The sequence below is a fragment of the Anas platyrhynchos genome, chromosome 5 (genome assembly GCF_047663525.1).
Source record: "Anas platyrhynchos isolate ZD024472 breed Pekin duck chromosome 5, IASCAAS_PekinDuck_T2T, whole genome shotgun sequence".
In the NCBI taxonomy this organism is placed as follows: Eukaryota; Metazoa; Chordata; class Aves; order Anseriformes; family Anatidae; genus Anas; species Anas platyrhynchos.
In genome coordinates, this window is record NC_092591.1 from 64031120 (window position 1) to 64053518 (window position 22399).

At 37.7% G+C, this 22399-nt stretch overlaps 1 protein-coding gene across 6 annotated transcripts in view; it reads left to right on the top strand.

The window, feature by feature from the left end:
* LOC113840964 (uncharacterized) overlaps positions 1–22399 on the top strand; it is a 180927-nt gene that overhangs the window by 46928 nt on the left and 111600 nt on the right. For 2 of the 6 annotated variants that reach the window (XR_011809893.1, XR_011809892.1), the window contains exons 3-4: positions 15018–15092; positions 16068–17659. The gene's annotated coding sequence lies outside the window, so the exon portion shown is untranslated. Of the gene's footprint in view, positions 1–9149; positions 10712–15017; positions 15093–16067; positions 17660–22399 lie in introns of those variants that run through there. The other 4 variants (XR_011809884.1, XR_011809885.1, XR_011809894.1 and 1 more) reach the window with 3 other exon arrangements.

Below are 22399 nucleotides of genomic sequence, written 5' to 3' on the forward strand. Positions count from 1 at the left end.
TTGTTAACTGAGACTTCCTGTTATCGGCCGACCCCCAGTTAAATTGAAAGCCAACTCAGCATTTTTACAGCTTGGAAAACAACTGATTAAGCAAAGGTGAAAAGTGCATTACGAGGAAGACCTACGGCCTTCCTCCCAACGACCACTGCCCACATCCTGAAGACCCCGGCCCACAATTCTTGGAAGACTTTTGCGCAAGCGCAAGGACTGATAAGCTAATTAGCATACGAAGCGAGGGTGGGCGGGGTTAGGTAATGAATATGTATAGGTGCTAATTGAATATTCATTGTTTTGCTGTATAAATATGAGATAGTTTGTCACTTCGAACATGCACGATAGGCGGAAGGATCCCCCGTGCATCCAGCGCTGCAATAAAGAATATACCACTTAAGGAAATTTCGGCTTTGATCTTTAAATCACCAGCTGAGCTTTAAGATCTAGCTAAGGTGTTGTTATTTTGTGTAAGTATGTAGCAAGCAGATTTCAAGGCACGTGTTATGGTGTTTATTCCATCACGGGAACGAGTGGTGTTTTTATATTTCACTTAGTAAAGCATTGTTCTGGCAAGAAGAATGTCTTGTTTTTCTTCTGGCTTCTAGTAAAGTTTCTATGGCTAATGACAAATATAAGATGCATAAGTGAGACACAGAGCTGTATTCTCTCATGTGATCATTTTGTCTGTCCCAAGAAGTCTTGAATTATTTTCCTTACGATAGTGTGACTTCAGCCAAATACAGTAGAATAGTTTGCAGCTTGCTGATTAAGTGTTTTATGGGACAGTAGATCAGAATTTGAGGTCCCTCATCCTGAGGAGGGAATCAAACCTGTGCTGTGTATTTCTTAGGCATCTGCTAGGCTCTTACATGAACAATAGATATAGTTTTTTTTTAAGGTATGCTCTAAAAGAGTAGAACAGGTACTGCTTAGCTGTTTAAAGAATCCATGCCTTTCTTAGGAGAAGGATCTAGGATCTAGATCCTAGGATTAGAGATCTATGATGAATAAAAATGCTTTCCATCAGACCTGGAAAAGATATTTAGAGTTACACTACTGTCTATAAAACTTCTGTCTAGACTAGCTTTCAACAATTCTACTCTTCTCCTGCTGAATTAAGGTTGTTTGATCCATTCTTGAGCCCTGTGTAGGTCATGTGGCAACTCTTCTCAAGATCGTGAATTCTGATTTGAGACCAAGCACCAAAATATACCTGTGTGTCTGTATGTAAGCTCTTTATTGTATTAATAATTTTTTTTTTTTTAATGCTTTAATTATTCTTGGTGTGGAGTCTTCCACAATTGCTGTTGAATTGCTTTTACCTTTGCAATGTTATCATGTACTGAGGCCCTTCCTCACAGACAGATCCATTGGAATTGTGAGAAGATAGTAAGAAGACAGTGTTGTAAAATTTTAACATACTCCCTTGATCTGCATACCAAAGATATTCTTCACTTAATTTGAAGGGAGGGAGAAAAAAAAGAATAGCACTATTTCTCTTGAATTTCTGACCCTCTGACAACAAAGAGATTTACATCAGGATTTCATAAATTAAGCATGAAATTGGAAGTGGTATTAATAGCCCTGTGTTACTATTCACTTTATAGGAATTCTGTGGTTAAGTGTAGTAAGTTGCAGTCTTACAGCTTTGGAAATGTTGGTAGAATTTTTATTTTTTTTCTACCCACAATTTTTTGAGTATATGGATTACCTAGCTTTTCAGTTTTAGGTTAAACAACATCCTTTCATTGGAAAAACTGCAAATGGGAAAAAAAAAGCTTAGATTTTCTGTCACTTTACTGAAAAAGTGGAAGACCTAGTCAGCTATTTGTATTGATATTGGTATCAAAACACATGCTATTAAACACTATGGCATGATGGCAAATACCTGTTTATCTGATGAGCAGCTTTCCTTTAAATTAACAATAATAGTGTTGCAGCCTCATAATCAGCACCGCTGCAGACTGAGGATATCCGCATATATCAGTTACAATGAAAACACAGGTTCTGTGCAAGTGAGAGCCTAGGTTCTCATAGGTTTTAGGCTAGCTGAGCCCTTTTGTGCTGCTCATCAAAAGTACTCAGCATGAAGGCTTGTTTTAAAATATGTTTTCTGCATGTAGGTTTGTAGAAAGTAATTTTTTGTTTAATGTAATGGAGAACGCATCTATTCAAATGATTATATTTTATAAAAGAGAAACGTTTACAAGAGAGTAAAAAAATGCAATACTTGAGGATAACAGCATTAGAGTATGGTAATTTCCAAGTAACTGTTGCAGAAATGTAAGCTTTGTGAATTAGGAGGAAGTCTTGAAATAGGAGCAGATTGCTTTGTATCTTTTTACTTTGCATGTTCACAAAGCTTGTTTTTAAATGTGATATATTCCAACTGTGAGATGACAGAATGTGACTAGTGGGTCTTCTCATCTTCTAATCCAAGTTCAGGTGTGCTGCTTTTAAAAAATAGACATTGGGTAAGTCAAAGAATTTGGGAGGGAAACAAACACAGAATACATGTACTGAGAAATCAAAGCACAGAATTAGAATGAGAAAACAAAAGGAAAGAAATGAGGGTGAAATAAAGAAGCTTGGTTCCACTCCTAAGGATTAGTTAACTTTCCCTTTTTGGCTTGTAAAAACATGGATATTTTTTCCATTTCTGCCATACTAATTTTCTGCTTTCTTTCATCATAGCAATATGAAGTGACTGCAGCTTACGAAGGTGACAGTAAGAGTATATTCGTTCAGTGAAGAGCTGTGTTTTATTGTTTAGGCATGTCACGTTGATGTGTATTACACACATCCCCCACAGGAGGGTTATGATGTGCCTAAATGACAAATGCATTGCTCTTCACAGAACTTCTTGTGACTTGAATTTCTGTATTTATTTGACAAAACCCCTTAATGGTCTTGAGTTTTCTGTCAGGTCTCTGCAGCCTGACTGCTGCATGGGAAACGTAGATCACAAACTTGTCAGTCAGGTAAAAGCAAGAATGTTTTACAGCCTTTTAATTATTTGAACAAATAGGATAAATAAGGACAAAACAAAACGCCCTACCCTTCCGTACACGTTTGTCCACTGAAGTTCTTGAAGTTCAAAGATAGCTTTATCCTCAAATGTCTGACAGAGCAATGCAGTAGCAAGTACTATGTTGATTAATTCTGCCAACATTTACTATAAAGAACCTGTTTAGGTTGACTCTTAGACTTGCTTTGTATTTCTGTTATACACCTAAAGGTGTGAGAAGGTGTTTTTTGTTTTTTTTTTTTTAATTTTTATTTTCAAGTAAAAACAACTTTTTGCTGCATAGAACTCTATGAACCAGTTTTACAAAATGTGCAAAAATTGGCCTTGTTTTTCTGTTATTTCATTCAATGAATGAGTGTTACTAGAACAACTTAAGCCAGAGTTCTACTTGTGACATTTAAATATGTTAGAGTGGGAAATTAAAAACAGTGTAGATAAGTGCATATTTTATAAATGTGATAAGACAAAGGGACAAATAGATTGCTAACCACATCAACAAACTGTTCTAAGGCATGCTTTTTCACCTTTATCCTTTATTGTCTTATGGTTGGAGAGGAACTTTGGAAGGCTGCATACCTTAGAAAATAACAGATTTTTCTTTTCTGACCAAACTTGTCTGCCGTAGCATTGGTGAATATAAAAATAGTAGTGCAGCAGTGAGGTTAAACTTGCACTAACATAGAAATTACTGAAATTTCTTTAGTTATTTTAGCAAGCCAAAATGGAAATTGTTGGTTTCTGAAATCAGAACATTTCTAATATTTTAGTTCAAAGTTTTTAATTCTTTTCCTCTAAAGATTTCATATGAACTATCCTAACTATATGAACTATATTAGTTCATATTAAGTATTGTTGGGAAGAACAAGTTTTTAATTTCCACTGAACTGTACTTTGAATTGTTTGAAAAATTTCCATGCAGGACTAAGCTTTGATACTTTGACCAAGGGAAAAAAAATCTGAGAGTACGTCTACAGGGTGTTATCTTATTTTTATCAGATCATAAGACACTTGAATTCTGCAGTTCCGGTGTACTAACTCATCAAAACTGTCATTCAGTGTCATCATTTTTCCCCTCTATCTTGAGGGCATGATTTTATACATACATACATACATACATACATATATATATATATATATATATAAATGATATTCTTCTGTTGTGGCAATAGGTTTTACAATGGAGAACAGAATAAAGCTCATAAAAGCTGTAACCTGATTGATTAGGGAACTTGGCCTGTGGCTATAGCAGGGTGTGACGTACCTCTTAGTCATCACAGTAATATATCTGGCTCAAGATATTTTGCTTTTAATCCAAAACACACAAAATTCTCCTGCCTGCCCTGAAATATTGTTGTAAATAATTCCAACAAAGAGCTTTGGAGAGGCAAGGGTATGAAAGACCATGGCTGATTGCCATTTCTGGTTTCTTCCTTATTAGAAAATACAAGGAAGGTAATATCTACCTAAAGGACAATGCAGAATGCTCTTTTTTATTAAAGCAACTTTTTGTTCTGCCAGAAAATATGATGTTTAGCCCTAGATTCCCAAATTTGATTATATGAAATGGAATATACCTATATTCTGAAACCCTGTAAGATAAGGATGTGTCTTTGTAGAGAGTTACCTTCCTGGGAGAGAAGTAAGACAGCCATTCGCTCATGCCACTAAATATGGCTTAAAAACTTTTTTAGTTTATTTTTGTGTGTAAGAATCTTTATTATATCATGTAGGAAACAAATGGGAAAAAGTACCTTACTCATAGTCTTAGTAAATTTCAGAGTTTTTGTTATTTGTATGTAATCACCTCACATGGCAGCTGTCATGCAAAATGACATGTTTTTTTAATGAGAGGCACAATATAAAATGTGTGAATTAAATTAAGACCACAAGAGTAGACCTTAAAGTTTCTTTTTATTGTTATTATTATTTCCTGGACTGCTGTGATTATTAGGTGACATACTTCTCATTTCAAGGCAAGTTCATACAACCTCATTGGAATTGCTTTGAAATGTAGTTTTAGAGGAGCTGAAATAGAAGTAGATAAGGCCTATTTGAGATTTGTCTAGAAGACATATAAATGTTAAAGTTCAAATTCAAGTGTATTTTACTCCTGTCCAAGTTTATGCTATGATGCCATAAGGTGTTTTTAGTTGTTTTAAAGAATAATCTGCTAAAATAAAGTATGTTCTAATTAGTGAGAAAAACATGCTAAGATAGTGCAGAAATTGTTGTTGCAGAAATAAGCAACTGCAGTAGTCTGCTTTGTTCTAGAAGTAGAAAAAGGCTTCTATTTTACTTCATGTTTCAAAGGGAGCCACCATGGAAAAGCTTACTTTCCAGAACCATGTACCCAGCTGAGATGTATGAGTGTATGGATTTTCTTTGATGCACAAAAATCAGTGCATAAATTCTATAGCTCATTCACTCCTTGCAATTTTAGATAAAGTACTTTGTTTTTAGTTTTCTTGTTCAGGTTGGAGCTGGAATAGGCTTACAAGTTCCATTATGGCAATGATATATGATGAGAAGTGCAGCAAAAGATATATAGGCTCTTCAAGAAGCTCAGGATAAAGGAAGAATCAGAATTAGGAGAAAACAAAGCTACAATTGCTATGAAGAAGGAAAAAAGCCTGGATTTAAATGCCTGTTTTAAGTTTATTGAAAATACATTTTTTTTTTTTTTTTCCAGAAAGTAGCCACTGTTGTTACAGTAGCAGTTCAGCCAAAAAAGCAGATTCCAGTCAGCAGGAAGTGGCTTTAAAATTTCCTACTGACTGTGTTGTCTTGTTTTTATGAACCTGTTATGGAAGTGGGTTTTCAAAATATACATTGGTCTTCAGCTGTTTCTCAGGTTCATAAGATAGCTTTTAATCTTCTCTTTGCCCTTTCTAGTTTTTATCAGTAGCATTCTCTTGCCTCAGTCTTTATATCCAAGGATTTTCACATATTGGATTAAAAATGGATGGGCTAGAAGTCTTGGCCCAGTCCCACAGCTACGACATCATTGGCATAAGTGAAACCTGGTGGGATGAGTCCTGTGGCTGGTGTGCTGCAATAGATGGTTACAGGCTCTTCAGGAGGGACAGGCAGGGTAGGCGAGGTGGCGATGTATGGGAAGCATGGGCTGGACTGTGTGGAGCTTCAAGTTGGCCAGTTTATTGCAGACCACCCGGCCAGGGTGACAATGCCGATGAATTATCCTTTGCAGAACTATGAGATGCCTTGATCAACTCCCCTTGTCCTTATGGGGGATTTCAACTTGCCAGACGTCAACTGGGATCACTACAATGCCAACATGAGCAAGTCCAGGAGGTTCCTAAAGCACTTATATGATAACATCTTGGTGCAGGTGCTAAGGGAGCCAACTAGGACAGGTGCCCTCCTAGATCTATTGCTGGAGAACAGAGAGGGTCTTGTGGGAGATGTGGCAATTGGTGGCCATCTTGGTCATAGTGGCCATGAAGTGGTTGAGTTTAGAATTTATGGCGACAGAAGGAAAACTGCCACCAAAACTTCAGCCCTGGATATGGGGAAAGCAAACTTCAGGCTGCTCAGGGAACTAGTCAGCAAGGTCCCCTGGGAAACTGCTTTTGAAGGCATTGGTGTCCATCAGTGCTGGTTGATCTTTAAGCACTGTCTCCTAAAAGCACAAGATCAGGCAATTCCAAAATATCGGAAGACAGGCAGGCAGGGCAGAAGGTCAGCCTGGCAGACCAGGGATCTTCTACTGAGGCTCAGGCAAAAAACAAAAGTGTATGGCTGCTGGAAGGAGGGTCAGGCGATGAGAAAGGAGTAAAGGGATGCTGTTTGTGTTTGTAGGGAGAAAATTCGTGTGGCCAAAGCCTAACTAGAGTTGAAGCTGGCCATGTCTGCTACTTGATGGGGAAGGTCTCCTCACAGACAATGACATAAGCAGAGCAGAGACGTTTAATGCCTTCTTTGTCTCTGTCTTCAGCGCTGATGATGGGCTTCAGGACCTAGCGTGCCCTGAGCTGGAGGACCATGATGGTGGGAATGACAAACTCCCAACCGACCCTAAACATGTGCGGGATTTGCTGCTCCACCTGGATCCACACAGGTCATGGGTCCAGATGGGATTCATCCCAGGGTGCTTAAAGAGCTGGCTGATGTCATTGTGGGACCTCTCTCAATTATTTTTCAATGATCTTGGGAATCTGGAGAGGTCCCAGTAGACTGGAAGCTGGCAAATGTTGTACCAGTTTTCAAGAAGGGTAAGAAAGAAGACCCTAGCAATTACAGGCCTGTCAGTCTCATGTCAGTGCCTGGTAAAATTATGGAGAAGATGATTCTTTAAATTACTGAAGCGCACCTGGGGGACAATGTGGTCATTGGTTCCAGCCAACATGGGTTCATGAGGGGTAGGTCCTGTGTTGCGACGGAAGGAAGACAGGGACACTCAATATGAGTGATCAGCAAGCTCCATTTTATTGCCCGAATAGCCCAACTTTTATAGTGAACTTAACAGGGGCGGACAGTGTCTCACACAAGATCATTGGTCAAAAGCACTCAGACAAACAGTTACAAGAAAACAACCCCACCTGCAAGAAAAGAACCCCTTGTGATTAGCAGTCACCTAAACCTTGTCCTTGAAGCCAGCTGCTGGTAACAGTATTTTCTGAGTTCCTTAATCAGGCGATGTGGGAGTCATAGCTGTGGGAGCTTCTCACAGTTACTCTGGCAGCTTGGTTTGCTCAGCTACAGCAGGCCCTGAGATTTTATAAGGCCTACCCCTGGTTGCTTAAAGCAAGCTCAAATTGAACAATTGCTCCACGGGCACATGTCCACGTCCTGTATGCCAATTCCCAACAGTACTGCCTAACAAATTTGATTTCCATTTATGATAAGATGACCTGTCTAGTTGATCAAGGGAAACCAGCTGATGTGATCTTTTTGTACTTCAGCAAGGCTTTTGACATGGTTTCCCATAGGATCCTACTGGACAAAATGTCCAGCATACAACTTAACACAAACATCATACGATGGGTGAGCAATTGGCTGACGGGCAGGGCTCAAAGGGTTGTGGTAAATGGGGCCACATCTGGCTGGCGGATGGTCACCAGTGGGGTCCCTCAAGGCTCCATTTCAGGGCCAGTCCTCTTCAATGTTTTTATAAATGATTTGGATGTAGGACTAGGAGGTGTTCTGACCTGTGTGGTGCCAAGAGTTGGACTTGATGATACTTATGGGTCCCTTCCTGTTGAGGGATTTTTGAAACAGCAAAAATCCCATGGTTTGCTGTAGCTGAGCAAACCAAGCTACCAGGGCAACTATGAAAAGTTCCCATGAGAGTGTTCCCACATCGCCCAATTGAGGAATTCAGAAAAAATATTGTTACCAGTAGCTGGCTTCAAGGACAAGGTCTATGTGACTGCTAATCACAAGGGGGTTGTTTTCTTGCAGGTGGGGTTGTTTTCTTATAGTTGTTTGTCTGAGTGCTTTTGACCAATAATCTTGTGTGAAACACTGTCCGCCCCTGTTAAGTTCACTATAAAAGTTAGGCTATTCAGGCAATAAAATGAAGCTTGCTGATCACTCATATTGAGTGTCCCTGTCTTCCTTCCATCGACAACACCTTCCAACTCAGGATATACTATGATTCTATTCTATGATTAAGTTGTGAAAGAAGCATTGCTTATCTAGCCTTTTTAAAAACAAAACAAACAGACAAACAAAAACAGACACCAAAAGCAAAGCAAAACACAAGCAAAACAAAAAAACAACAAAAAAAAAAACATGATGTATACACCTTATCAATTCAATGAGAGGCTAAATAATAATACAAAATAAAAAGGAGCTTAGCAAGTGTGGCTTGCTTATCTCCTTACTCATTAAGATGTTTTATCTATAGTAAGGCACTTGTACAAATGGACATTTCATACGAATATTTTTCTATTCCTCAGAAATTCCTAAGGTTTCAAGTGTTTTTTTTTTTTTTTTTTTTTTTTTTTTTTTTTTTTTTCCTGCTTTCACACCAGAATAGTATGTTGTTTTGACTATTTCCCCCAAGTTGGGTTGTCAATATACTCATTCACAATAAGATTTGAACATTTTGATGTTTTGATCTTTGGAAAGTATGCATGCGTATATCAACAGGTACACAGAGCACTAGCATAAAATATGGGAGATCTAGATATCAATCTCTGTTCTGTTAGGTTTATCTTGTGTTACTGAGGCAGAGTATGAACTTCAGTATGGATCCTCCTGTTTCAAGCCATTGCTATTTCACCAGGTCTATCAAGAGAGCGCACAAGCTTGTGTGAACTTGTTCATGTATGCCTCTCTTACGGTATATCACTGTGCAAAGAGTTCAGCTTGAAATGTCTTAAGCAAAAATTTCATTTAATCGAAAATGCTCTATGTTTATGCATATAAATAGAAAACAGTTATACTCAGAATAACTCATTAAAATTCCATTTAAAGTCATTAAGGTTAGTCTGGGCATTAAAAAGGTCATTATCAAGCAATTAGTTTGCTTTCTGTTGAATATTGGATATTTTAAAATGCATCTGAAAGGGGGACACTGGAAGAAACATTCAGACCAAGCGACAAGAATGAGTTGCCTTGATGTTTGGTGAAAGAACCGTTCAGAAAAGTAGACATAAAATTTTCAAAAACTAGTCTTTGCTCATCTGTTCTTTTTCTTCAATTAGTTCTGTAGAGAAAGTATATTACTGTCATTTTAATATTTCTGTTGATACATCACAGAAAACTCAATTATTTCCTGAGTCATCAAACAGGAAAAAGAAGATTAATTGAAAGATTAAGTCCTTACTCTAACACTGATTACTGAATTCTAGCATTCTGTGCTGGAGAGAAGGATCATGTCTGAAATCCCCTGTCTCAACATCACAGTCCTGCAGAATACTATGTGTTCTGCAGCATATTCACAGTGTGGGAATAAAACTGTTGTTTTTGCAGAGGGAAGGAGTGAGATATGCTTGCAGTGATAAGAAAGCTTAACAGACAACCTTGTAAAATACACACAACCAGACTCCTTAGAGCAATTAGGTGAAAATCAAGGTGTCAAGTCAGGTAAGTGAAGAAACTTTACCACTTCAAACAGTAAAAAAGGCAAAAGAAAATTGAAATTTAGCTGGCCGGCAACGGAAGGCCATGCATTGTCTGTGAAGCATTGGATAGATTGTGAGCCTGTATTACCCAGTCAGTGGGGAAACAGGGGAGGGTCCTGTCATCAAAAAATATATAAACTGTGTTTTGGAACTAGTAGATGAGCACTCCTGCTTTGGGGATGCCTGCCATTGCAATTGTGAATAAATTACTACTTCACTGAGATCCTTGCCTGAGCCTAAGTGATTGGCTACGGAGTGTTTCTCAAAAGGAAACTGCTGTAGCTGTGAACAAGGAAACCCTCTAGTAGCTTTTAATTGACATCTTGGTCACTGAAATCAAATGGACGGACACTACTTCTCCCTGTCACCATTCCGAAGGAGAGAAATTGCATTTCAGAGCACTTGTGTGAAGGAGTAGCAGGCGTGGGCTGCTCCACAAGGCCAGCGGAAGCCAGGAGTTGAGGGTGGCTGAGCACAGGCAGGGCGGTGCCCTCACCGACCAGCGCACAGCCCCTCAGCACCCGAGCAGGGCCTGGCTCGTAACAGGGACAGTTTTCACTGTCAGTCCAGTGGCAGGTGGGCAGCTGCAAAGGGGCAGGTAAGGTCCAAGGTCAGCCCAGGCAGTAAGTTGGGCCCAACCGGGGCCTGAAGGACAGACGGGACTGTGGGTGCAGGCCCCAGGTAAGGCCTCTCAGGGCGGCTGAGGCCTGTTGGTGCCCCTGGCTCCCTGGCCTGTAGAGAACAGAGGTCACTTGTGAGCTAACAACCGTATGTGCGGGTTTGTTTATTTATTTATTTATTTGCAGCTGGCCTACAGGACAATTAGAAATGAATAAAAATGGTTTAAGTTCTCTCTCAGATAAGAAAACTGTTCCCACATGTGTACAGATTAATGGAATACTCCCTTGCTCTTTTCTCACGCAAGATAATGTATATTCCCTATGGTGGCCAATGGCCGAGTTAGTAGACTGAATATAAATAATTTAACTATTCTTTATCAGTATTCTTCAGTATTGTGTGTTTTTGTTCTATTATGCAATATTATTATAGTCAGAGGATAAAATTAGGCATACTGTTTAGTCTTTGCTAAAGCTTTAAGCATCAGATCACAAAACTTTTCAGCACTCACTTTCTTTAAAAAAAGTTAAAGCATTTTATGTGCTTCTTTATTTTAATGGTTAAATATAACATGGAATTTCAGTTGCTTACCATGTGGGTTTCTCAAAAGCTTGTAAGCAAAGAATAATTAAAATTTAGACTTTCTGTTGCTTGTCCAAGTGAATTTTTGGATCTAGATCTGATGTTCAGCTTCTTTTGCTCATGTGATTTAATCCTGTCATACAAATCTACAATTATTAGTCTGTGTGAGCTGCTAGTTTATGTAAAAGATCTAGGCATTGGGTTTCATGTGAGAAATAATCTGTCCTTGAGAGCCTGTAAACTGGCAGGTTAAGTGAGGTCTAAACTGCAACAAAGCAAATATTAAAATATAGATGTCTCAAAAGATTATAAAGTTCCGAATTAATTGGTACATTGAATTGTTATGCTGTCAATTTCTGTGTGCTCCCCTTAGCGTTTGTTCTTTCTTTAATTACATCTAGTGTTGAATGTTTTTTTGAGTAGCATTTAAACATAGAACTTGGGGGTGGGGGAGAAAAGTATTTTTAGCTGAATTAAAGTGTTGCAGAGAAAAAGTGTGCTTTATGTGTTTGTTTGTTTGTTTTTCCCCTAAAAATGAAACCTCTAGTTTTTAGATGAAGATTTGAAATCTTTTGGAGACGAATTGTGAGTATTTTGGAAATGACATTTTTCACAGGAATTACCACCCCACCCCCACTTAAAACAATTCTGCACAGGGCCCTTTTTTTTTTTTTTTTTTTTTTAGTTTTCCTTTTTTTTTTTTTTTCTTTGCTAGTCTAATGATGCTCCTAGATAACTGCTGCAATACATCTAATATAAAAAACTGCCAAAACTTCTTGATCCACTTATGATCCTCACAGGATACATTAAGCTGGTCTGTTAATTGCAAGACAAACTCTGTGGATCAAGGTTGTTATTGCTATTTGAATTCCTCTGGTTTCACTCCGGTAAAAGCCATCTGCAATGACTACTCCTGTGGTGGTGTTTTCCAGAGTGCCTCAGAGACGATCCCATTGATTGGCAGCGCTGTAGTACTGGGCACTTCTGGAGAATTTATGCCAGTTAGAGCAGCCACTCAGTGTTTTTTACTTAATGCGTGCTATTCTGTCAGGCCTATAATTTACAGCAAATTGAACATATTTCACACTCCATTTGAAAGAGTGTTCCATTGTTAAAAACTTGTATCTTCTCTCACTTTTTGTTGTTCATTATGATGGTTTTTGAGCTTTTCTTGGTACCAAAGGTGGTGGATTTACCTTGCTTCTTCTGTATTATAGTTCCAGTAGAATTCTTGTTATAAAAGAGCAAGTCTGATTTGCATTCCCTCTGAAGCTGTTTTGACGAGTAAAACAGAGTAAAACACAATGGTTTTCTATATAGTGCTATTCACAGTGCTTCAGGCCACGTTCTTGACACACAGGAAAAATAACTAACAGAGGGTAGGTACTTTGAGCTCTTCTTCCTCCTGTTTATGTGGTGAGTATTTATAGGGTCCCTGTTCAGATCTGTATAAGGCTGCATGAGATACTGCAAAAATCTAGAGTTCTGAACTTAGACTGCCTGTCCCTCAAAGCTTCAGACAGTTACATTTGAGTAAGGATCCACAGAAAAAAAAAAGAGTCATATTTACTCAGAATTTGTCTCAACAATAATGTAAACCTGCCTTAAGTTGCATCACATGTGGTCTGTTTTTCTGTGTGGGCAATGAATCTTTGTACCCATTTTTCCTTCTAATACTGTCAATGTGATCTAGTCACTTCAAGGAATTGCCTTCAGTGAGCTTTATTTGTTCTTTTTACCAACTTTGCAGTACAGTTTTCTTGTTTAATATATAGTCTCTTCTTTGAATTTCTGTCTGGTGCTGTACTTAGTACTATGAAACTAAATCCCCTTTATCTTTTGGTATCAAATTCTTTAAATCTAATTATATAGCTTTCTTTAGTTTTAACTTCTTGCATTCTGTCCCATATAGGCCTTCCTTCCTCACTCCTTGGTTTGGTGCAGAAATGTGTCCTCTCCCCTTTTGCTCATTGCAGAACTTGGACCAGATGGAATCTTGTTCTGTTATTAGAGGAGATGGATCCAGAAAGGTTGTCTTCTACCCCTTAGCCTTCGTGATCTCTTCTTGTTCTGTTTAGCTACAAGACTCTACTCCCTTGTGCTGTGCTGCCTATACAAGTCATTCCTAATTGCTCTGTTTCTTTGATGACCTTGACACAGGAATGACTGCTGCTTCAGTGGCCTGGCTTCGAGCACTGGTTAGTTATCACTGTTTGTGGCTTAGGTCTGTTTAATCTGATGCGACGCTTCAGGCTACTCAGGTGGCATCACTCTCTCTGTTTATGTAATTTTCCCTAGTATGGTAAAGTAACACACGAAAACAGCTTTTTTGTAATCAACTATCTATTCAAATATGTCACATTCTCATTTCAACTGATGCAGCGTTCACACCCTTACTGATTTCAAAGGAATTATGTTGCTATACTTTGTTTTTAATATGCTTTTGTGATTGTTAGACTGTAATTGTTTTGGTGTGGCAACTTAAGTAGCCACACAAAATTGCCTTGGGATGTTTGCAACATCTGCATGTTTTCAGTACTTGGTTCGTAATCTCTTTTTACTTTTCTGTAACTGCAGGACTATTTTTTTCCACTTTTCAGGCTACTTTTAATTGCAATGAGACAGCAGTAGGCTTTTGACAAATTCTATCTAAAAAGCAGACTTATACTTCTATTCTTAGACTATTTCTTGAGCTACTTCTTAAACTTGTTGAGATTGATGTATTTTCTGCTGCAAAGAAGTCTCTCCTTAAAATAAAAGTGTGGTACAGAAAGAATAGCTGCTTTTTCATGCAGCTCTAGCTGCCAGGACTGAGGTATAAAGAGGTTTTTTTTGTTTTTTTTTGTTTTTTTGTTTTTTTTTTTTTAAAAAAAAAAAAAGCAGCTGCAACTGGCTTTCAAAGGATTCAGTAATCAAGAATTGCTTTTCCTCCCCTCTGCTGAGGAAAATTCTGTTTGTAATTATAGCACACCCAGTACATCAAGAATGCCTTTTTGTTTTTATCTAAGTTGTCTTCCAGGTTTCCCTTCCAAAATGTACTTATAAAACTTATAATTATCTTCAGCTAATATAGCTGCTATTTCTGTCTCAGAAGGAAAGATCTTTCTGATATTTCACATCTCAAGTCATGTTCATGGCTTAACTAGCTCCATTTTCTCCAATGCAGTAATTAGAAGAGATGTGTTTTTACAAGGGAATATTTCAGCATTCTGCTTGATTTCTCCTGTATGTTTTAAATATACTCTGTTATTTGATATTGCTCAACAAATATGGTGTCAGGACTACTCATTTTAAGCCTTGCTTATCACAAAAATGAGCTCTGAGGTAATTTTCCATTTAAAACAACCAGTTAGTTTGCTGCCTGCTTTAGGGAAATGTACCCTTTTTCTTACTGTAGATTGTTAGGATTATACATAAATTCTCAAAACTGGCCATTGGTATTTCTCAAATTGGCCTTTGGTCTTTCACTAAAGAATGCAAAAGACCCAACTCTTTCACCGTCAAGAGTCTCAACCGTTCTTGGAGGAAAACAAAAAAAGGGGGCATACATTCCTTCACTCACTTCATATGCTTAGTTATGACACTGATCCCCACAGCTGGTTGACCATTTAGTAATTCATAATATTATAGCAAGTGCACATGCTGATTAGACATTAAATTTTGTGTATGCAGATGAAATATCTCATTTATTGCCTCTTTGATAGGTTGATCCTTCATGCCTGTGGGAACTGCGTTTGTGTATTGAAATTCTGCTTTTGGATAGTGCCATTGGTCACTTGGTAAGGCTTCCTTTACCACCATAGTAAGCTCCTACTACTTTAAGGAAATTTTGAAGGAAAAATACTATTTGCTTATGGAAAAAAATATTGGGTGATTTATTCTGAATATTGAAAACAAAAACAGGCATTTATGCTGCAGTACCTGATACTATGCATGTTGTTCTGAAACAGAAACAACCAGAAACTTGATTGAGTAATGAGATTGTCATTACACTAAGCCCTCATTAGTTGTTATGCATGGAAAGCTATGTGCTGGGAAGGTTCATTTCTTAAAAGAAGGTGGTTACTTATTCTTGCTTTGCTGTCTTATCTTTTTGTCTAAAGATTTGGAATAATGCCAATAGTTTTAATTACTTCAGTATCATTTGATACATCAAATCTGTTGCAGATCGGCAGAAATATAGGTATGTTGTTTCCTTCTAAACACTTGAAATAGTGTCAGGAATAGAAGTCAGGAAATATTCTGGGGAAATTCCTTAATATAGACAGAAAAAAAGGTAATCAATTGCTTTACTTTTAAAGTGAAATGCAGTGCATTTGAGTACTGTACAGGTGGCTACAACAAAGGAAAAATTTTTGTCAAAGCGTACAGGTAGTTTTCACTAAACCTAGGATTCGCTCTTCTTGGAGCAGGAAGATTGTAAGACAGTGGGAATGAGCAGGTGATGGAATCAGAGCTTGTGATTATATATTTTAATTTGGCTAGCTATGGAACAGTGTCTAGCCGTAACAAGTATTGTTTTAGTTCCCAGCAGGGATTAGAAGTAGTTCAAACTTGGAACTTCTTTCAGGAGCACCTTGGATACCTTGCAAGAAGTTTATAACAGTCACTGCACAGTTCACCTGTCTACTTAGCCTCCTCAGTTAGTGCCTATTAACAACTGATGGGTTGGGAGACTCTCCCATGCCTGCTAGACTTCTGTACCGATTGCTGTCTGAATGTCTAACAAAGATTTTGATTTATTTAATTATCAGCTTACAGAGGGAGACTGGATGTGGTAAGAGCTAGTAGCTGGAGGAATATGATGGAAACTGAAAGTGCAATTTTCCCTAACCCTGTCTCAAGACTCATTGCATCTAAGATCAAGGAAGACAGGAGGCAGAGTTAGTGAAAATGGAGCTGGTGTGGAATGGAAGCTTTCTTCCCGGTCCAGTCAGCCAATAATGGGCTAAGCAGCAGCGTGGCTGGTACCACTGGGAGCTTGAGAGGCAGATGGGGAATAGCGTTACAGAAGCCTTTTCTTCATTCTTACGTGTATAGCTGAGAAGACTAGGAAAACAGTGCTGGTGAGCCCAGGGACCTCCCACCACTCACTGAAGAAAAATGTACCTGGGATTCTCTGCAGCTTCTCTCTTTTTCTTTCTTCACTCAAGTGGAGAGAAAAGTATGTGTGTATATGAAGAGATGAGGAGATAAATCAGGAAACAATGTCTTGTTCACATACAAGGGATCTGCTTCTGTCTTATATGTAAAAATGTCATCGATCTTCAGGTAGCTTTTCCACAGTTCAGCTCTTTTTGACCAAAACATAAGAGCTTCCTTGTTTATAGCCTCTTTTTCCTGTAAAATTAATTGATATTAGGAAATTGAATGAAGTATAACTAAAGATAGTTTAGTTTATCTATGACAATAAGTACTTGTGCAAATGTTTTATCAGAAGCTTGCTACTTTTTTAATGTAAAATCTTCAATTGCTGCCTGGTTTAATACTTAAATCTAGGGCAAGTACTTTGTTGCAGTGTAACAACTGTGATGGGAGCTCTTTTAGGACAAATAAATGAAGCTGTGACACAATTTTCAACTCCATGAAAGTCCAGTGCTGATGTTATCACACATCTGTATCTTCCCAGGGACCTGTATAATAGAAGACAGGTATATCTTTCTAAATATTCATAACATGAATGTGCTGCATGAGAGGTTTTATCTGAGTTAAAGATGTCTTAAAAATAGCGTGAAGAAAATAAGACTGTCTTTCCACTGGATGTCACTGTTAGCTTAGATCTGTGGTAGTTTAATACTAATGCATTGTCTGTATAAGGCTACTGTCTTCTTTTTTTTTTTCCATAAAGTTTTAAAGTGGTTTATTTAACCTCAGAGCTTTAAGAAATATTACTATCATTGTTTTTTTTAAAAAGGGTAGTGCTTAAAATGTTAATGATATGTGGAGTTAGGTTTTACTTGCATGTTTCTAGTATATTTCTGATTGGGATTAACTTGTTAAATGATACTTAATAATATAGGGAACTAATGGATACGATTCTTTGGTATTAAGAAAATGTATTAATATTAATCTGGTGCAAAAAAATCCCCTTTGTATGGCAGACCTGCATGCAGTGTTTTCTTATGTTTAATCTTTGCTTATTTGGTCTTTGCCTAAAGTTGGATTTTTTTATAGAACTAGTGAATAATAAAGACAAAATTGCTGAAACATCATCTTTTAGATATACGATTGTGGATACACATGGATTTTGTCCTGAAGCTTTGTAAATTCAATTTCTCATAAATGGTGTGCTTTTATCCTCAAAAGATAGACTATATGCTGTATTCATTAACATTTGTTCATATTCTATTTTTAGCAGTGAATAAAATAACATTTAATAAGAGGGGAAAATGTGACTTGTCAGACCTGCCTTTCAGAAGAAAAATCTAACTCCAATGAGGTAAAAGAATTAGTGCTTTTTTAACTGGACCATAGAATCCTGGAGTGTCTTGGGTCAGAAGGGACCTTGGGTTGGATCACCAAGTTCCAACCCCCTGCCATGAGCAGGGACACCTTCCACCAGACCACGCCCCATTCAGCCTGGTCTCGAACACTTCCAGGGATGGGGCATCCAAGGATAGCTTTCCTTCTTCTGTCTATGGGAAAAATATCCTAGCCTGACATAGTGTTGCTATTCACTAATCCATGACGTTGTGGGACTTTGAGTTTATAGTTTACAGAATGGCTTCCAATGACTTCAGGGAGCATTATTCTGTGGACCCAGAAGAGATGTCCTTCCACAAACTGAAGGATGTTCCAGCATACTAATCCTCTTTCTCTTTTTGAGAGCTACTTATTGCCCTTGGAACAGTAGGAGTTGTCTGGATTGTGGTGTGATATTGTGGGACCGAGAGGATGCCAGTGCAGTGTTTGCATCTCCTAATCCTCTGCAGAGCCTCTGCATACATGGCTGTGTTTATCTGTTTCAGCTGGAGCATGCACAAATGAAGCCATTCCTTTCTACAGTGTGAAGTGACATGTGGGAGCCATAGCTGTTCTACAGTCCCCAGACAAAACAGTGGCTGGCATGGCATTGTCAAAATTATATTCCTTTCTGTCACTTGCTGCCATTTTATACATCAGTATACAAAGGAGAAAATTTGACCCTAGTAAATATACTCGTGAAAGCCATTTTAGGTTATGCCATTGAGATAAACTGCTCATTAATTTAAGTGATGTTCTGTAATGCTCCATTAGAAGCAGCAATTTAAAATATATCACAGTTGTTTTTTTTTGCCTGTATTCCATTAAGTTGTCACAGGATGCTTCTGGTTTTCTGGAGTTTTATTTTGCACTACTCCACAGGGTCACACAGAACTGTACACAGCTGTCCCTTTATAATTACTTTTCAATGACACAGCTCAAATAGTTGGGTCTTTGGCTTGACAGTAACCATATCAGCATATATTGACCACAAATAAGCTTTGAAATTAACATTCCTTTAAGGTGATTTGTGAAGTTCATGTCCTTGGTACTTAAATATCAAATTACTGTGATTCAAAGTCAGAGCAGAGGGGACAACGCTTATATGGATGCGGGAACTCCTCTCCCTTTCCCATTACCACATATTACAGTGAACACTTCAGTAGCCGGAAAGTGAAGCACAAAGGCTGAGTTTGGAAGTTAAGGTGCTATGATTGCTTTTACTCCCACAGAGCAAATTTCTGTCCTCTTTTCATTATCTTAGAAAAACTTTCAGCAAAATGATGAGTATTTGACTTGCACTAACTTGAATTCTTAGCATAGGTTATGATCTAGCAACAGATTATTTGTAAGGTAGATTTAACTCCTGGTATTATTTTGAAATACATTTCTTTTTCCATCTTGCACTTGGAGTAGCTTAAGCCTTCAGAGTTGTTCTCAGAAGGTTCAACTGGGTCCTTCACTAAAAAAAAGAGTTGAAATATGGTCTGATCAAAGCAGTCGTTTACCAATGAAAAGTCTTAAATATTTAGGCCTTTCTGTGCAACTGTTAAAGTTCCTCTCTCATTATTTTAATAAGACATTTAATATGTGTGGGAATAGAAATGTTGTTTTTGCAGAGTTACATTGTTTAGAAGGAGGGAATGTGGTACTGAGATATGCTTACAGTGATAAGAAAGTTTAGCAGGCGACCTTGTAAAATGCAGACAACCAGTCTCCTTAGGACAATTAGGTGAAAATCACAGTGTCAAGTCAAGTCAGATAAGTGAAGAAACATTACCACTTCAAGCAGTAAAAATGTCAAAAGAAATTTGAAATTTAACAGGCCGGCAACTGAAGGCCATGCATTGTTTGTGAAGCATCAGATAGATTGTGAACCTGGATTACCCACTCAGTGGGGAAACAGGGGAGGGTCCTGCCATCAAAAGGTATATAAACTGTGTTTTGGAACTAGTAGATGCGCTCTCTCCTGCTTGTGGGGCGCCCGCCATTGCAATTGCGAATAAATTACTACTTCACTGAGATCCTCGCCTGAGCCTAAGTGATTGGCTATGGAGTGTTTCTCACATATGTATGATAGTAATCCTAAAACCCTATTTTTATTCTGTCACTGCATCCTCTTCCATAATTGCTTACTTTTTAGGATGTGTGGTTGTTCTATTTTATCCCAAATGTATATTTACAGTAGGCATTGAAATGCAAAATTTTAATGGGCTTGATTGCATGATAATCTCATGTCATTAGCTGTCATCGTTTTCCTTTCAAAGGGCAGAAGTTTGTAAATATGATCACTTCCTCCTTTTCTTACCCTCCCCCTGAAAAAAAATGGAGACACAAACTAAATGTTGTATTACAACTACACAAAATGTTTTTTTCCACTGTTTTTTATAAAGGGAAGCTCTTGAGGCGTTGTTCCCATTGCATTCAGTATACTTACTACGTTCATCCATGTGCTCATTCAGTCAATTTTTGATTAAAAAAAAAAAAAACAAACAACAAACAACTCATTTATTTCTTTAAATTTCTACATTGAAGACAAAACTGTGCATGACTGTTGATAAAGAAAAATGGTTGGTTTCAAGAGAATGTCACAGATTATGCTTGGTATTTGCTTTTGTGCTGAAATAGCATCCCTTAATGTGTGAGTATTGTCTGAACCATGCCTGAGGGAAGCGTAAGGAGCTGCAGTCATGCAGGCCTGGAGCTTAGCTGCAGACCCAGCAAAGCTTTCCAATGTGATCATGTAGATCACTTGTTCCATTAAATACCGCCTTTCGTTAGGTTTGATTATGCTTCAGTAACAAGGTTATTTGGTATTCTAGACTATAACTCGTTTGTTCTTGTTTTAAACTGGAAGAAGTTGCACCCTATTTTTGCAGTATTTTTGAGAATGTGAATTCAGCTGCAGTAGTAGCATCAGTGGACTATGTTTAGGTAGTGGAGAAAAACACACTTATTAATATTTATTTGATATACCTTCCGGAGAGTGGCTGCTTTTCCTGAAATAACCAGATCAACAAAGGCCTGGAAGAGAATGAGGGCTTAAAATACAGGCTTAATAAAGTTCATAAATAGATGCTTTAAACCAGGGTAAATAATATATGTAAGGATTATGTCTTATCTCTTACTTCTCTAGAAATAAATGGCAAGAATCTCCCTGAACAGCAATAGAAACTAGATTTTTTTCTGCCCGAACCACACGATTCATAAATAAATGCTGGAGTGGCATTTAGATCTTTGTACACATTGGCAACATGTAAGTTTTCCTCCCACAAGTACTGATCCAAACAGATGGACTTACCCTAGCACAGTGAATCTCTCTGCTGTTATGGGAGTTTGTTGCTAAGAGTTAGATTGGAAGGTATTGATCCAGCATGCTCTTCTAGTTCACCGTGGGAATCATTGTAAGAATGAAACATAATAGTCTGAGAAATGATTTTTCAGAATAAAATATTCCTATAGGGAAATGTAGCACAGTGTTGCTAGCCACCTCAGTGCTTTTTGCATCATACAGAGAAAGAAAGCTGCCTCAGTAGTAACTGATAATTTCCTGAATTACAGGTAGGAAGAGATTAATAGTTAAACTGTGTTCGTGATACCAATGATGGTACCACTAGGAAATGTGAAACAGCAGGGAGCAAGTAATGTGTTTGATGCCCATATTTAGGGTATTTGAACACTATTTGTTTACATGCACCTGTTGTAATCCTGTTATGACTAGCACTCATACTTCTAAAATGACTTCAAAGATTAAGCTATGAAAATTAAGGTTAAGCTATTAAAATTAAGCTGGATGTTGATATCAATTTAGAAATGTTCTCCCTGGGTCACGATTAAGATGTGAGTTAAATTGAATGGCTTCTACAGGTGTTTGTTGTATGCAGAAATGGAGGATTACCCTCTTTATATTTGGCAAATCTAGTACAATTCACAGGAACAAAGTTTGCTTTTTTCTTTTTCTTCTATTTATTTATTATTATTTTTTTAAATAACACAGGAAACAGCAATAGGAACAAACTTTTCTTTTGTGTGTGTGTGTGTGGTTGTTCTGGCATTTATAGTTCACTCTTGTATTCCTTCTTATTGCCTCTACGTGTACTCATTTAAAACCAGTCCCTTTATTTGAGATTTCAAAAGCAACAGTTTTTCCTTTTTTTTCTTTTATTTTTACTATTTTAGTCCTAGTGGAAAATCAAGGTGTGTGGATCTGTTTGTTTTGGTATATATTCAGGAGTCACAACTAACATTGAGGGCATTTCCATTACAGAAATTGTAATCCTAAATATAGAACTGATTAATTTTGACATTTTTGCTTAGTTATTTCAGTTCTGAAGGTATGTTCAGCATCTCATTGGAAGTCTTGAAGGTTTTTTTCTGGAAGTTGTCATTGTAGGAATAGTTGATGGCTTACAGTAATTTCATGTCGAACTGGAAAGAAGAGAAGAGGCAACAGCTTCTCTGTTTTAAAGTGGGCTGCAGAACAAAAATTAATGACCCTACTGTATCAAATCTTTCCTGAGATACAGATGCTTTCCCCTTAGGCTCCTAGGGGATATTAAATTAAATTAATAGTCCAGTGAGAAAATGGCTGAAGGAGGGCTACTGAATAACGTTTTGTTAAATG